This window comes from Callospermophilus lateralis, unplaced genomic scaffold, assembly GCF_048772815.1.
Source record: "Callospermophilus lateralis isolate mCalLat2 unplaced genomic scaffold, mCalLat2.hap1 Scaffold_43, whole genome shotgun sequence".
In the NCBI taxonomy this organism is placed as follows: Eukaryota; Metazoa; Chordata; class Mammalia; order Rodentia; family Sciuridae; genus Callospermophilus; species Callospermophilus lateralis.
The window spans coordinates 12148054-12163649 of record NW_027514380.1 but is presented as its reverse complement, the minus strand read 5'-3'; the positions used below and the strand labels follow the sequence as shown (position 1 = coordinate 12163649).

General features: G+C 40.2%; 1 pseudogene; it reads right to left on the bottom strand.

Annotated features, from left to right (window-relative positions):
* Positions 1-553: 553 nt before the first annotated feature.
* On the bottom strand, positions 554-977 carry LOC143389079 (charged multivesicular body protein 3 pseudogene; annotated as a pseudogene).
* Positions 978-15596: the final 14619 nt, after the last annotated feature.

The following is a 15596-nucleotide window of genomic DNA, read 5'->3' as shown; positions in this document are numbered from 1 at the left end:
ATATTCAAAATTGCTGTGCTATCCTTTAGGAAACAAATGTTACTCAATACTTATAGAAATCTCATGGACTTGGAATGGAATGACACCAAAGTGTAGGGCTGAATAGAAATAAAAGATGTAAAGATCTTTCCTAAGGTATAATAAGCTTTTTGGTAAAGCAGAATTTTATTAAAATTCATTTATGTAGTGTTTTACACACACACACACACACACACACACACACACACACACACGCACGCACGCACACAGTCCTCAACATTCAGGCAATTAACTCTTATTCTCAGGATTGTTTGACAAGAAAAGAGATTTCTTCACCATCTCCCTGATAGGATACTTCTGCTGCTTATATTCCCGAATGATATATCTTTTCATAAGAACAATCTCTTTAAGATCCCCAAATCTTGGAAAAAGTGAACAGATACTAACACAGAACCTTCTGCAAAATGCAACGCCACACAACAAAGAGGTAGTACAAGACATACATGTGGTGGACCATAGGGAGAGTCTTAGGGCCCAGCTGGGCAATGCTAACTGTGGAGTGTGGTAGCTGGGACTACATGGCTTCCAGGGCCACTTCCTCCTCTTCTTCTTCTGAGGCAGCCTTTGCTCCTAGAGGATGGAGCTCAGGAAGGTCATTGGTTACTTTATTCGGTTCTTTGTCCAAGGCCCCTGCTCTAATTTCAAGTAAAATCTGGCCAATTTCCATTTCAACTTTTTCATTTCTTCCCGATCATCCTTGCTTTCAAAGTGCTCCCTAACGATCCCAGTCTTCATCATTTCTTAGAACAGTTCGCATACTGGATTCCTGGGATTTTCACTCTGCATGGCCTTCATTATTTCCGTGCTCTTCTGCAGAGAACTGGCAGAACCACAAGCTGGTTCTGCATCCCCAAGAGCACAACTTTCACATGTGCTTTGAATACACAGAGCTAACTCACAGCCTTCTTTGATCTGATCGTCTCCTTGTCCAGAACCATACAGACCCTTTTGGGCCTTCTTAACACCATCTTTTACTTCTTCTTCTCTTTGGATAAGGTTTCAGCTTATAGTCATTTGATTCTGTTGTTTTGGGGCTTGTGGTAAAACAGAAAATTATGGTGGAGAGGACTCACGGAGGAAAGCTACTTACCTCGTGGCAGCCAGAAACAGAGAGAGTGAGAGAGCAAGAATGATAATCTTGCTCTGTGCTACTTGTAGCTTCAAATACAATAGATTAGCAAATTTCTCAGTCTCTTATATGTTGCTCCTCCTCCTTCTTCTTCCTTTCTTTCTTTGCATCGTCTTTGTGGACCTGCTGTTTTCAGAGTAAGATGGGTATTGATGTTTATGTGGAATGGAATTTGGTAACAAAGAAAAGGAAGTGATTTATTCATTCATTTTGCAAATATCAAAGTATCTATTTTGTGCACTGTGGAGGATATCATTAAGCAGTAACCAATCCCTGACCTTATGGAGTTCAAGTTCTACTGAGGGGAAAAGGTAACCAAAAATATAAATAAATTAAATAAATAAGTAAATTTGGGGTTTTAAACAATAATAAGCAGTTAAGAAGGAAAGTAAACTCAAAGGGGTCAGGAAGTATCTGGGATACAATTTTAAGTGAGAAGGTTATTTAACATGGAAGTACATGTAATCCATAGAAAGACTTCAAAAGGAGTTGCTGTTCATATCCTGGGCTTACTATAACAAAGTACCACAAACTGAGTGTCTTAAACAACAGAAAGTCATAGTCTTAAAGTTGTGGAGGCTGGAAGTCTTCAGAACTCCCAAAGGCTATGAGAGCATCTACTCATTGCCCTTTCTCTCCTCTCGTTCTTTGCCTGGAGATTGACATGCAAGATCCTCACCTTCCCTTCCCTGCCCTCTCCTCTCGTTCCCTCCCTTTTTGTCCTACACACCCCCAGCCTCTGGTGGCCTCCGACTTGTAGGTAGCATTCTCCTTAACTTCCCCTTGTTCATGTCTATATCTGTGTCCAAATTTCCTCTTTTTGTAAGAACATGAGTCAAATTAGATTAGGGTCTGCCCCAAGCACCTCACTCATCCTTATACAGACCCTGTTTCCAAAGATGATCACATTCACAGGCACCAGAGATTAGGACTTAAACTTCTCTTAAAGGGTCACAATTCAGCCCATAACAGTTGGTGGATAAGAAGTGTTTTTAAAAAATTAAAAGTCCTGACAAATACCACTTAAAGGGAGGAATCATTAAAGGGGTTGATTGCTCTCATCAGGGAATGTGATGATGCCTGCTTCTATATTTAATAAAGGCTAATTTCAGCCCTACAAACATCCATAATGAATTATTTAATGCGAGCTGGCAAAAATATACCTATTGAACACAGATGTTGTCTTCTGTTGCTATTGGATTTGGCTATAAAATAAGAAAGGGATTAGTAATCTCTCAGGAAACAAGGCAACAGAAAATTAGACAGGCAAAGGTCTGCTTAGCGCACCCAGAGTAATTCTGCATCCACTGAGCTCCGTACCTCTGCTTGGAGCAGCACAGAATCACCTCCCGGCTTCTTAATAAGCATATTTTTTTTTCATGAAGGATAGAAAATATTATCAAGCTAAATTTTTCCCTCTGCCAACAAGTTAGGGATAATGTGCACCATGTGGATCAAGCTGATCACATAAATTGAGGCTTTAAAGCACAATATCTGAGCATTTCCCAACTGAACATTACTTTTCTGTATAAATTAAAAATGTCTAAAAAGGGGTTTATTAGAAGGAGACTATCAAAGCTTTTTATGAACATGCTTTCTTTTTTGATCTATATAATTTTCAAAAAGTGTTAGACATATCATGATTTCTAGCACAACTGGAATTTTAAATCGAAGAATCAGAAGGAAAAAATGCAAATAGAAAAGACATGATTTTGAAGCCTTGCCTATTTCACTGCAATTAGTCATTAAGCAGAGGAAATGAATTTTAGTAAAAAGCCTGCTTTATCTAGCACTTTATCAACCAGAATGCTCCAGAAAAAATAGCATTTCTAATGTCTCCCAACACAAATCTTCAATCTATTAACCACAGGACTACAAGAAGGTTGTTATTTGCTTTCTTACTGGTTTGAGGAGGAGAAAGAAAATTACATCTTTGCATCAGTGAGCTTTTTCAAACAATGGTGATTTACATGTCAATCTCCTGATTATTAAATATTATAAATGTGATTTTCAACCTCATCCAATAGAAAAAAAAATTAAATCGCAGATGATATTTTAGAAATGCTAACTACTTTGAATTCATATAAGCCTTGGGGAAGATCAAAGTCCTTTCAAGGTATGCTTGTGGATCACTGAGCCAGAACAGATCTGAAGTGGTCATTTATTTCTGAGCCCTCTCTTCAAGCATTTCAATATTAAAATATTAAATATTGGAAGATTTTTCTGGGCGCTACTTTTAAAGAACTCAATGCATGTGAAACAAAGTTAGTAGTACCTCCATGGATTCAGAAAATCACCAAAGAGTAAATATAATGTTCATAAGGTGTTCAGTTTGTTGGCTGTGGGAAATGGCAGAATAATCAACCAAATACCTTTTCTTGTCTAAATGTGAAGTAGGAAGATGTAAGGTTTCTCTCTGTTCAGATGGTAATCCATTGGGTTATTGGATCACAGACTATTCCACAGATGCAAAGGCATGTATATTTGTTTGCTTCAGCTGCCATAACAAAAGACCACAGACTGAGTGGCTGAAATGACAGAAATTTATTTTGTCATGGATTTGGAGGCCAAAGGTCCAAGATCATGGAGCCTGCAGTTAATTTCCTCAAAGGGCCATAGGGAACCATCTGTTATGGACATCTCCCCTTAACTTGCAGGTGACCAGTTTCTGGTTGTGTCCTCACATGGTCTTTTCTCAATGTGGACATCCCCAGTAGCTCTCTCTGGGCTAATCATCACAATAGGACACTGGTCAAACAGGATAGGGCCCACTCCAACAGCCACATTTGACATAATTACTTCTTTAATGTCCCTGTCTCCAAAACAGTCACATCCTGAGATGCTGGAGATTAGAGTTTCCACACAGGAATTTGGGAAAAGGACAAAATTTAGCCCTTAACAGCAAACAAGGTGAGAGTGATCTGATAGCTCTAATAGTCACGACTCTCCTGCTCATAGGAATTCTTCATGTTCTTTTGGCTTAAAGGATGAAGGGAGGCTTTGTCTTGCTCAATGGTAAAAGTTCCAACTCTGTCATCTGCCTGAATGGAAGAAGAATGAGCAACATATGGATTGCAAGACAGCATTAACCCCTTCAGCACAGGAAGAGTGTCAGCCCCTTTCTTCTACTGTGGGGGTAGAGGGAAGATGGCTATGCAAATTGACAGGGTGTAGATGTAAGAATCAAAGCTTTAGAAACTTCACAGAAGAACAGAAGATCTGCTCACAGATTTTCAAGTTTGAATAGCATATCCATCTATGTGTTGGCTGCCATCTTGCCCATCCTTGTTTGCATCTATTACCAGATGGTGGCCCCTGTAAAATCAGGAATTTGCATACTCACTGGGCTTTGCCAGTTCCCATCTTGGTAGTGGATACCCAGCAATTGTTCAGTTTGAAGTGAGCAAATGTGCCTTCTCCCCAAGTGGAGTTCTAGAGCAGACATGGTCAGAGTGAGACCTGGGGTATAATTCCAAAATCACTGCCTCTGGGTTTTCTGAGTAATCTGTTTCAGATTTTCTTCCTATTCTATCTAGGAGAAAGGCAGTTTGATCTTATCGTAAATCATGAGTCTTTCATTTTTTCCCATTTCCCTATACAGTCTAGTTATAATGCTTTCTTATCTAGCTAAAGGAGATAATTCTGAAAATGATTGACTTTCCATTGATTGAATTTGCCTTTGGTTTGATTTGTCTGAATCCCAATCAGGAAAGAGCCTTCCCCAGATAGCAGCTGGCGAAAAGGACACATGTCCTGAAGTAATGGTGCCTTTTATATTTTACATAGTACAGAGTAATTTTTGTTTTTACTCATTAAGTATCTGACATGATCCATTTCATTAAATTTCTTGGTGAGGTGATCTCCTTATTGGTGTCCTCCTTATTGGTGAGTGAATATGTGCTCACTTACATTGTGTGGCTGAAAGGAAAACAATGTGTGTCTCCTTTGTGAACTTTGCAAATGTAAAGTTTGTATCTGCAAGGCCTTACTTTCTGTGTAAAGATTCCTGCCCCTCTCCCCCCAACCCATTTGCCAAGAATATTGAGAACGAAGCATGTAGCAGAAATTAGACACACCACAGAACTTAAGAAGTACCTCCCACTGCTTCCAGGAAGTAAAGGTCATTCCTCTTTATTTGAAGACCAAGGGTCCCTGCCCCACCCCATGGAGCATCAGGGCAGAGAAGGGGGAATAAGCAGCCAGATCCTTGCTTTCTAAAACTTCACTCTCATCCTTGGATTATAGCTTATCTAAAGGGAAAAGTTAACTCAACCAAATAATGTGTTCAGCTCCATGAAGCTAAAGATGTTATAAACTGAGTCTCTCCTGAAGAGCACCAAACCTTGAATTTTTCCTGCAACAGAGGAGCCGATTTCACCATACCTGTCTATTGCTCGACAGTAGGAAGGAAGGTGAACTCTGGCCTCTCTTCATGAAACTTATCTCTGCCTTTCCCCCTCACTCTTCCACCAAACTCAACTGTTTACAAGTACAAGCAGCGACTCTGGAGATGGGAAATCTGATACCGTCAGCGCAAATGGAACAAAATGAAAAGGGGAAAAAAATACTACACCCATCTGGACTTCCATATGCTCCATAGCCCAGAGGCTAATATAATTCCTTGAATGTTGGTTATAAAGCAATGTGATATGGATAACTACCATGCACTGAGCTTATTTAGACAAGTGTTCTTTCTACTCAATAAACCTTTGAAGGGATTAAAGTACAATCACTCCCAATTATCTGTTCACAAGTTCTTCCTTTCCTGTCTGAAGTTTTTGACTATCCCCTGCATCTGGTTCCTGTTTTTACCCCAGTCTGATTCCCCATCACCTGGACCAGGTGACATAGTATAGGGAGAAGATGTGACACACCTCGGGGATGTTGAGAGGTTTAGTGTGACACAGGGGCTGGAGGCATGGATGAGGGGCTACAGAGACATCTGCCTTCAGAATCAGGAGCCAGACTGTGAATAGCCTTCTGGGCTACAGCATGGAGATTATCTTCGGGGGATCAGAAAATGTTTAGGGTATTGTGAGGATTTTTGTTTTAAAGAAGTAATTCGGGTGACAGCATAGACAGTGTGCATAAGAGGAGAAAAAAGATGGATGGGAAACCATCTCTACTGTCCCAGCAGAAAGATGATTATGGCCAAACTAGGCAACTACAGATGGCATGGAGAGGAAGAACCAGGATCGGTGCTGTGGTCACAGTTTTACACTTCTTTACATAGAGACACAGCAAAAAACTCCCCGAGAAATCCTTCTCTAGATTTTTGCAGTCCCTTCTGTAGAAGGGATAATACTAAAGAAACTTTCAGGGTGCTTATTAAAGGCTGCTATTAAAAAATGGGGGCAGGGAGGCTAGAGTTGTGGCTCAGTGGAAGAGCACTTGCCTGGCATGTGTGAGGCCCTGGGTTTTATCCTCAGCAACATATATAAATAAATAAAGCAAAAGATTAATTGACAACTAATATATATATATATATATATATATATATATATATATATATATATATATATTAAAAATGGGGGGGTGTCTTAAAACTATACCCTGACTTCTCTGTCACAGAGATATTGCAATTTCTCATCTAACATATGTGTTGCTCCCTTGTTGTTATTTTAAAAAAAACAGTTTTCTGCATCCCAATTTATTCTTTCATGCTGAATATAAAAAAGTCCTTGATTTTTGTCCCCTTTGTATCCTTTTCTAATGACACCTCCCATTTCCCACTTCTGAAAGCTCTAGTAACAGCCTTGACCACCAACCTTATAATGCACTTCATAATGAAACTAAAGCCAGATGAATTTCAATGATCAAGTTTGAATGTTTTTAAGTCCTCTTGTATAGACATCTTTTCAAGCTTGAGCTCATACAAAGGTTTTGCACCAATTATTTAAAAGGGAGGCAGGGGGAAAGAGAAGAAAGAGCCAGAGAGAAGGGAGATTTAGCAAAATGCTTTTTTCTCCTAAAAAATTAACCCTTAGGTTAAAATCCAGTCAAAACTATTGTCTTGTGAAGGAACTTGAAAGACTCAGGACTCAGCAGGTAGGATTAACAAATAAACACTATCATATAATTTATAAAGATCATTTTATGCTAATAAGAACTCACCATTGATTCTCACTCAAGATGCTTGTGTGTTCTAAAGATTTCCCACTGTTAGAAAGGATGGGACAACTCAGCTGAACAGTTTTGTAGGTCAGCAGGTTCAAGGTCACCCCTTAGAAACAGCTTCAGAAGAGCCTCAGGGCGTGATGTGAATGAGATAGATGTACTGACCTCCACAGAGCTTGCTACTGGTGCTCAGGGACCCACAGCCAGGGATACAGGAGAATTAGAAGCTTCCACATTTGAAGGAGGCAGGAAGAAGAGACTTTAAGACATATTTTAAGAGAATTAACAGCTCCTAAAGAATAGAAAGAAACTATCTAACATCCTTTCTGAAGGTTCTTGGGAAGTTTGGACAACAATTTACCTATCAGAAAAGCTAATGTCTCTGATTTCTAGTTGTTTTTCTCTTTGTTATGAAAATCATCATAGAATAAAAGAGAACTGCACTTGTTCAGCCATGTTTGGAGCCCACACATTCCACTAGCATGGGCGAGGCAGCATCGGAAGCCCTCACCTGTTTTCATGATGGGTTGCTCAGAGACACGCTCTCAAGAAGCTCTCAGGAATTCAAGCAAGCTTGTCAGTTCACAGCGGAAGCAGCAGACCAGCTGTCACTCCACAGCACAGCACATAATTTTTAATTTTATTCCTAAGACATGAAAACAGGAGTCCAATAGCAGCTTTTATTTTTCTCAAGTGGCATGATTGAACTGAGATTCTCTGAGCCACAAAGAAAATATAATCACAGTAGCTGATATATATATATATATATATATATATATATATATATATATATATATATATATATATATATATAAAATATATGTATGTACCAGCCCCTCACTCAGCCAGGTTGTCAATGGGCCTTCTTAATTGTTTACAGTCTTTAATGGCAGCTTCCATTTTCACCAGTAGAAGCCCACATTTCAAAAACAAATTGGATACCTGCATGAACAAGCAAGCAGTTAGGCAGCTAATTACTGTTTGCAATTCAATTACCTAATTACTGTGGGCAAGTGCAGTGTGTTTGTGCAAGCAAACAGTCCCACCTACAAATATTGCAGATTTGATTAAAGAAGGCTTAGGTGCAAAGATTCATGCTCACTGCTAGTGCTTTAATAGGCTCAATAATATTCCCCCTGGGCCCAGAAAGGTCCTGGTTAAACACTCTTTTGATTGGGTTAGAGAAAAAAACCTGCTTAAGTGAACTTCACCAGCCTCTTCTCATGCCAGACTGAAGGCTCATCTGGAACTTTACCTTGTTACTCAAAATGTAGTCCATGGACCAGCAGCATCAGTTTTCTCTGGAAGCCTGTCTGAAAGGCAGAATCTTAAATCCTACTCCAGACCCACTGAAGTCAAATCTGCATTATGACAAGATACCTTTCATGAGTACCTTTGTGTTTGAGGAGCAGTTCCCGAAATGACTACTCAGGAAACAAGGCTCTCTTGGTACCAACTCAGACAGTGCTAAGTCTGGGTGGAAGGGAGATGCTCAGCAGTTACTCAGCTACAATGAGCAAGCTGGATCCATCAAGAGGAATCCCAAATAGACTTTCAGGAACAAATCCTAAAATACTAATACTGAAACTACTTCAGATGTGCCTAAGGAGAAGGCAGAGACAATGTAGCCAGCAACCTCCTAGAAGATTCTACAGGTCTATCTTTCACATTCTTACCCACTTAGGGTCCACTTGATATCTGTCTTCATCTATGACTACACGTTCAGCCACAAAATCACTCTGTGAATATCCTCAACCAGGACTTTGAGCCCAATTAATCAATTCAACCTGCCTCGACAGAATTACAGTGTAAGAAGGTTCTTTCTTGTGGGCTCTATGGGGACAGACCACACTGATCCATTTGCCCAAAGATTACTGAGAGGATGACTGTGTAGCCTCAGGGACAGGCATTTTCTACTCCCAAATAGACTGTTTCAACCACCTCATCAATCTCACTCACTTTCACATGGTGCTGGAACCTGAGCACAGTGCCATTTTAGGCAAAATTGTGTAGTTTGTCTTCATGATGTAGACAAAAGGCACCACACAGGAATCAGGGACCAGATCCCACTATTAAACAGCTGTGTGACCTTGGGCAAGGCACTTAGGCCTCAGTCTCCTTGTCTCTAAAATGAAAGGATTGAATCCGATGGTTTTCTAATTCCCTTTCAGTTCCAGCAGTCATTTGTTATCAAGCTTCCACAAGGGGGCTACAGATTCTAAGTCTAGATCCAGCTGACTGGTATCTCCCTACAGCCTATGGAGTCTTCTGACTCCGGACGGATCCCGACTGCGGACTTCTCCACTGTCTCCTACCCGCATTTCCCTACTGTGAATCTCATCTGATTCGGAGCCTCCTTCAGCTAGCTGTCCCATTGGCAAGCTTCCAAAGAGACGTGCCCCGAAGTATTAGCAGCTACTCTAAATGCATTATCCTTCCCATGGAGATTTTGGATTTGAATGGAAAACTGTCCTTACCACAGAGTTCTGAGTCTCTAATGATGAAATTTTAAACTTGTTTTCCTACAAAGAAAGCTGTGGCATTTCTATAAATAGCTGAATCCCTACTCAAGAGAACACACGACAAATCCCTCTCTTCACTGCAGCAACTGAGGCCCTGGAAGATTAACTTTCTTGCCCAAAAAGATGCTGCTAAAATTAGAAATAATATTTCCTTAATCTCAACACTGTAAGGAGGTCCATCTTTTTATTGTTATTGTTATAAAGGTTACTGCAGTTTGACGAAGTGCTGATCTATCAGCATGATGATGAACTTCGTCTTCCAAAAGGTGAAGGACAGGCCAGACCTCAGACAGACAAAGGATGGATGTCACTTCAGGGTTTCTTCTGTAAAGGAAAAGAGAAAGTATCTCTCACAATAGTGCTTTACGGTGGTTATCCAGGCTAAAGTTAGTGGACTCTTAAACAAAAATCAACTGTTTAAGAACCCAACAGGGAAAGACAATATTGCTGAGATCACAGAGATTATTACCAAGGAAGAATGACCAGGAAATGCAATGTAAGGAATGCAATAAGACATCAGGAGCCCCGACCCTATCACTATTGAGTGACAGTGACTTTATGCATTTCTCCCAGATTGGACTACATGATCTCTAGTTTTCCTCCTATTCTGAAAGTTGTTTGAAAAATGTGACAGGTGAAAATAATGAATGAAATCTTAAAAATAATGTTTATGAGGAACAAATAAAAGGTCCAACATGTATATGAAGTGTACAAGTACAGTGGGGTGAAGACACAGCTTAGCAGCTATAAGACTTTTTTTAATGCAAAAAGGCTTCTATAACTTTGAAAGGGTTAATTCTAGGTCCAGCAATGCTGATGTATGTTCATTTTAATACATATTTAAGAAAATCATCACCCTCTCCTGCTTGGTTGGACCACACTTGGAGTGTCGTGTTCAGTTTTGATGCTACTCATGAGAGGCAAGTGAACAACGGGAAATGTGTTCAGAAGAAAATAGCCATGAAGAGATTCTGGACCTTGTCATGTGAGGAATGATAGGATGTGAAATGTTTAGTCTGAGAACAACAACAAAAAAGGCCCCGAGTGACTACCTGAAGGGCTGTCATTTTCAGGAGCAGTTGGCAGTGTTCTGTGTAGTCCCCAAGAGCAGAGCCAAGGCCGGTGCAAGGGAGACACACAGGGAGGGACTTCTGAGCAGTTAGGGACATCCAAAGGCAGAATGAGTGACCTCAGGAGGTCACTGACCAGAGCAGTTCAAGGCCTTCTGTTTGTTCTTCTTTGGAAAAGATCCAAGCACCAGATGAGTGGCTGAACAAGGTGACCTGGATTGTCCCTTCCCAACTCAGAATCTATGCAATGGAGAAAATCACCAGACCAAAGAGAAGAGAGAAATAAGCAAATGCCAGGTGTTTATTACTGCTTTAAATGAAACCACCCCTGACTCAGGAATAGCAGTAAATCACTCATTTTCACAGGGTGATATTTTTAGTATATGTTGCTAACATGCATAGAAGGCATTTGTATAGAATTACAACTATTAAGGCATTCTTGATGTGACTAATACATCTAGGCTATCACCTATTAGTGAGTTTTATTTTTCGCTAATGAGATACAAATATCTTGTGTTGATAGCAAGAAAACTCTTTTTTTTAACTGAATATGTGAATTCTTTCCATGTGCCTTACTTAAAGCTATCATATCTCATTAGCAAATTTTATTTTTACCTGACCAGTTGAACACACATCACATTAATGGCAATCCTTATTACTAAATTTCATGCACAAATGTGATGTCTTTGTGTTTGCATTCATTCCTTGTTTCTTTATTGCTGCTAGTGTAACTGTAATTTATTAAGATGTGATTGTCTTCAGTAATGTGACCATCTGTGTTATTAATACAAAAGCAAAACAAAACCTGCTCCTTTTATCTTACTTCCACTACCTCCCCTTCAAAATCCAATGATCATCTTATTTTGACTTGCCCAAGAGGCATGAACTGTTTTCTGATTTTGAGAATTTTTATTTTGAGAGCATTTGAAGTTCACCTTTTCTCTGTAGACACAAGGAAAAATCACTAAAACTCTGACAATAAACATCATAATCAGATGTGCAGATGTCCACGGTTACTAATTAGCATAGGTATTTGAGTCTATCAGAGAAAAATGTCCCTGTGTAGTTTGTATCATTGTAGCCTGCTTGAAAATTGTACTATGTTGCCCCTGATAAAAGCCTGGAGACACAGGGAAGAAAGAGATGTCAATCCACAAGAGACTGATCATTTTTCATAATTAGGACAATAAACTACTTCTTCTACTGTTTAGGGAAAGGCAAAAGGAAGCAGCGATTTCTTTTGCCAACTTAGGGGCAAAATGAGATCCCTGTGCACTTAAAAGAAAGAGATAGCATTTATAATGGAGTCAGAGAGAGTATTTCAGAGAAAGGTAAAAACACCAAGGGTCATTTTTACCTGGTTTTGGGCTTTTATCTGGGTTATAGTTAATCCAATTGCAAAAAAAAAAAAAAAAAAAAAAAAAAAAAAAGTTACCCCATATTATATCTGAGGAGGAGACAGAAATAATCGATCCTGGACTGGTAAAAATCTCTTTAATTGTAATAACTTCTGAAAATCCCACACCCTCCCTTAATAACTCTTTTCAAAGCCTCCCATTTATTTACTTGTTGAATGACTGTTCCCAGGGAGTTTAGCCCAGGAACTGACTTGAGATTTCATATCTGCCTCTTGATCACCACTATTTTTACCAGGGACCTGGAGCATGTTAGAAGCCTGGGGAAGAAGCAAGAAAGCCTTCAACAAATAGACCTTATGACAAAGCTCATTCTCCTAACTTTCAGAACCCATAGTCCTTCACTGATACTCCTCCCCATCATCATTTGATGTCAGAGAAGCCGGCCCTCAATCCAAGCTGGCCTATTCTAGCCCAGCATCACAGAGACGAGATCCAGGCTACCAAGCCCTTGTCCCTCCATGCTCCTCTGAAGTTATTATGAACAAGTTCATGACAATGACTAGCATTGCTCCCTGACTCTATTGGCAAGGGAAAAGGGGTGTATTTTCATACTTTTGGTTTCATGGGCCTCTTGAGATACACCTGTGAGTTAGCAACAGTGATGATCATATTCACCAATTAGAAAATGAAAAATATTGAGGCAAAAGGAAATTGAAATTTCCCCAACCTATCAGTGTCACTCAACTTTAACTGGTCATTAAAAAAATCTTTAAGGTCAAAAGGAGATTGAGAAAATAGAATTCAAACCCTGGTGCTCAAACTTCTAATTTAATACCATTTGACTAGGCCATTCACTCTCTTCCAATACCATCCAATTCTCTTCAGAAATAAAAACTATTAATTCCATAATAGTTCCAGGAACCATCCTAGGTTCAGATGAATCAGCCAAGTCCACAAAAAACCTTAAATGTTGGACAGGTAAGTCAGACATGACATGATTTGTATGGTGGACTTGACTAACTTTGTATAACGGAAGTTCTTAAAAGATGCAATGGGAATACAATACAAAGAACTTGATTTTGTATGAAGATATCAAAGGTAATTACATTTCATGAGCAATATTTCTTGAAGCAGAGAAATGGCAAGCAGTATCCTTGCAAAAATAGAACGGAGTAAATAAAGACATAGAAATAGGCAGGCAAATGGGATTCTAAAGGGATGGCCAATAGTTTGGAGACTTGAATGAAGGGGCCTATGTGCTAGGTGAGCCAATAGGGACTGAACCATGTTAGCTATGGAAGGTGAGTCAGAGTGTTATAGGTAACTTATTAACAGCAGAGTGCTAGGTTGCTGACATCATTCTGCTGGCATGCTGACTAGAAGTGAAAACAGCCAGGCTCCTCTTTGCTTATTCTAACCTGCCTTTGCCCAAGCTGACATCACCATTCACCTCCCCTTCCACACAATCCAGGAGGCATCAACTGTAATTGAACCTCCATAGCAAGTCCTATGTTGGCAGTAAATGGAGTCATTCATCCTGGCTCCAGGATCTTCATTACAATTGCATGAAGCTTTCACTGTGGACCATATTATGAGAGTACACTCAGTGCTGGCACAAGGAGAACTGCCTGGTAGAGCCAGCTGCAAATGTCATGTCCAACTTTTACATACAGAGGAAGTGAGGGCTTTAAAAAAAATAAAATAAAATCCAACACCCATTGTCATTGTGATTCATCTTTCCATCAGCACCAGGATGTCTCAGATTACATTGTCTGGCTCTAGGGAAAGAGAACTAGGAGAAGGTTGAAGGGAAGAGGTTGCTGCTGTGAAGTCAGGGGCTCTCCTTTGAGGCTCCAGCTGCAGACAGCCATGCTCCATGCTGACAGTCGAGCCAAGGTCTTCCCAAACGACGGCTGAAAAGCCTTTATAAAACAGAATATGAACCCTGGAGCCTACTGCTCCTGGCAGGAGCAGAAGAAGGGAACAGTAGGAGCTAGCTTTAATTTTCTTTGTCTGTGGTAGCAGAGCAAGGGAAAGAAGTGTCACAAACATGAGGGAGAGGAAATGAGAAATCTTTATGCCAAGCCACTGGAATCACTGGAGGCTGAAAACCACAAAAAAAAAAGTAAGTTCACATAAAACACCGCTTGGCATTTCACCTATTCTGTTTAAGAACCTTGGGTGCGAGGCTGTTTTAATTATAGTTTTCTCATCTGTAGGCAGTGAATGTTGGTCTTGTCAGTAAACTTGGAATGAAGCTATGGGGCCCTGGGTGCCTGTACCTGTGAAGGTCCCCCAGAGAAGCAACTTATTACAGGAATTTAATTTTACAAAATGGTGGGAGCTGGTCTCTTCAAGGCCATCAAGCTGCTGGAGCTTGATATCCTAGGGGCGGGCTGGCAGGAAGGGACGTGGATAGAAATTGGGAAGAGCCAGAACAAGCCACAATCCCAGTCATCCTCACAATGCTTCCTTCAGAAGATGGATCCTTCTTCGAAGAGACAAACATGTCTGTGTTGGGAGTTCAGAGAGACTAAATGAAGATCCAGGGGAAGGTGGAACATTGCAGGGCCAACTGTTGCCCTACACCAACTGGGGGAGTAGACAGATGAGTTACAATGTGTATGAGCCACAAAAGCACTGGGGACCTCGCCATCACCTTCTGAACATAAAAGTAGCATAGCCACCATTACAGTTGCACCCCAAAAACTTGCACAAAAATGACTCTGAGGCTCACCTTAATCAGAAACACAGGGGAAGGGAAATCCAGGAAATGCAATAGAGCGTGGCCAAACCAACACATTGCAAAGCCAACATGTGCCTTCAGAATCAACTTAATGGCTTTAAATGGAAGGTGTGTAGATGTTGTATTAGTTTCCTAGGACTGTTATAGCACAAGACCATGAACTTTGCAACTTATAATAGCAGAAGTTTATTCTCTCATAATACTAGAGGTTAGAAGTCCAAAATCAAAGTGTCAGCAGAGCCATGCTTCCCCCAAAGGCTCTTCTCAGCCTAAAGAAGAATCCTTCCTTGCCTCTTCTAGTTTCTAGTGGTTGTTCCTTGGCTTTGGCAGTGTAGCTGCAATCCCTGCCCGCTCTCTGGGTCTTCTCCTCTTATAAAGACACGAGCCGTACCAGGTAAAGGGCCCACAGTAATTCAGTATGACCACAACTTAATGTAATCACCTCTGCAATGACTCTGTTTCTTATTTCTTATTTTTAATTGATGCATTGTAATTATAAACTAATAGTGGAATATAGTTCTTAAAAGTCTGTACATGCACACAATTACATTGTTACACAATATAATGGTCCATTTCATTCCCAGTACCTCCCCTTTCCCTCTCCTATTCTTTCCT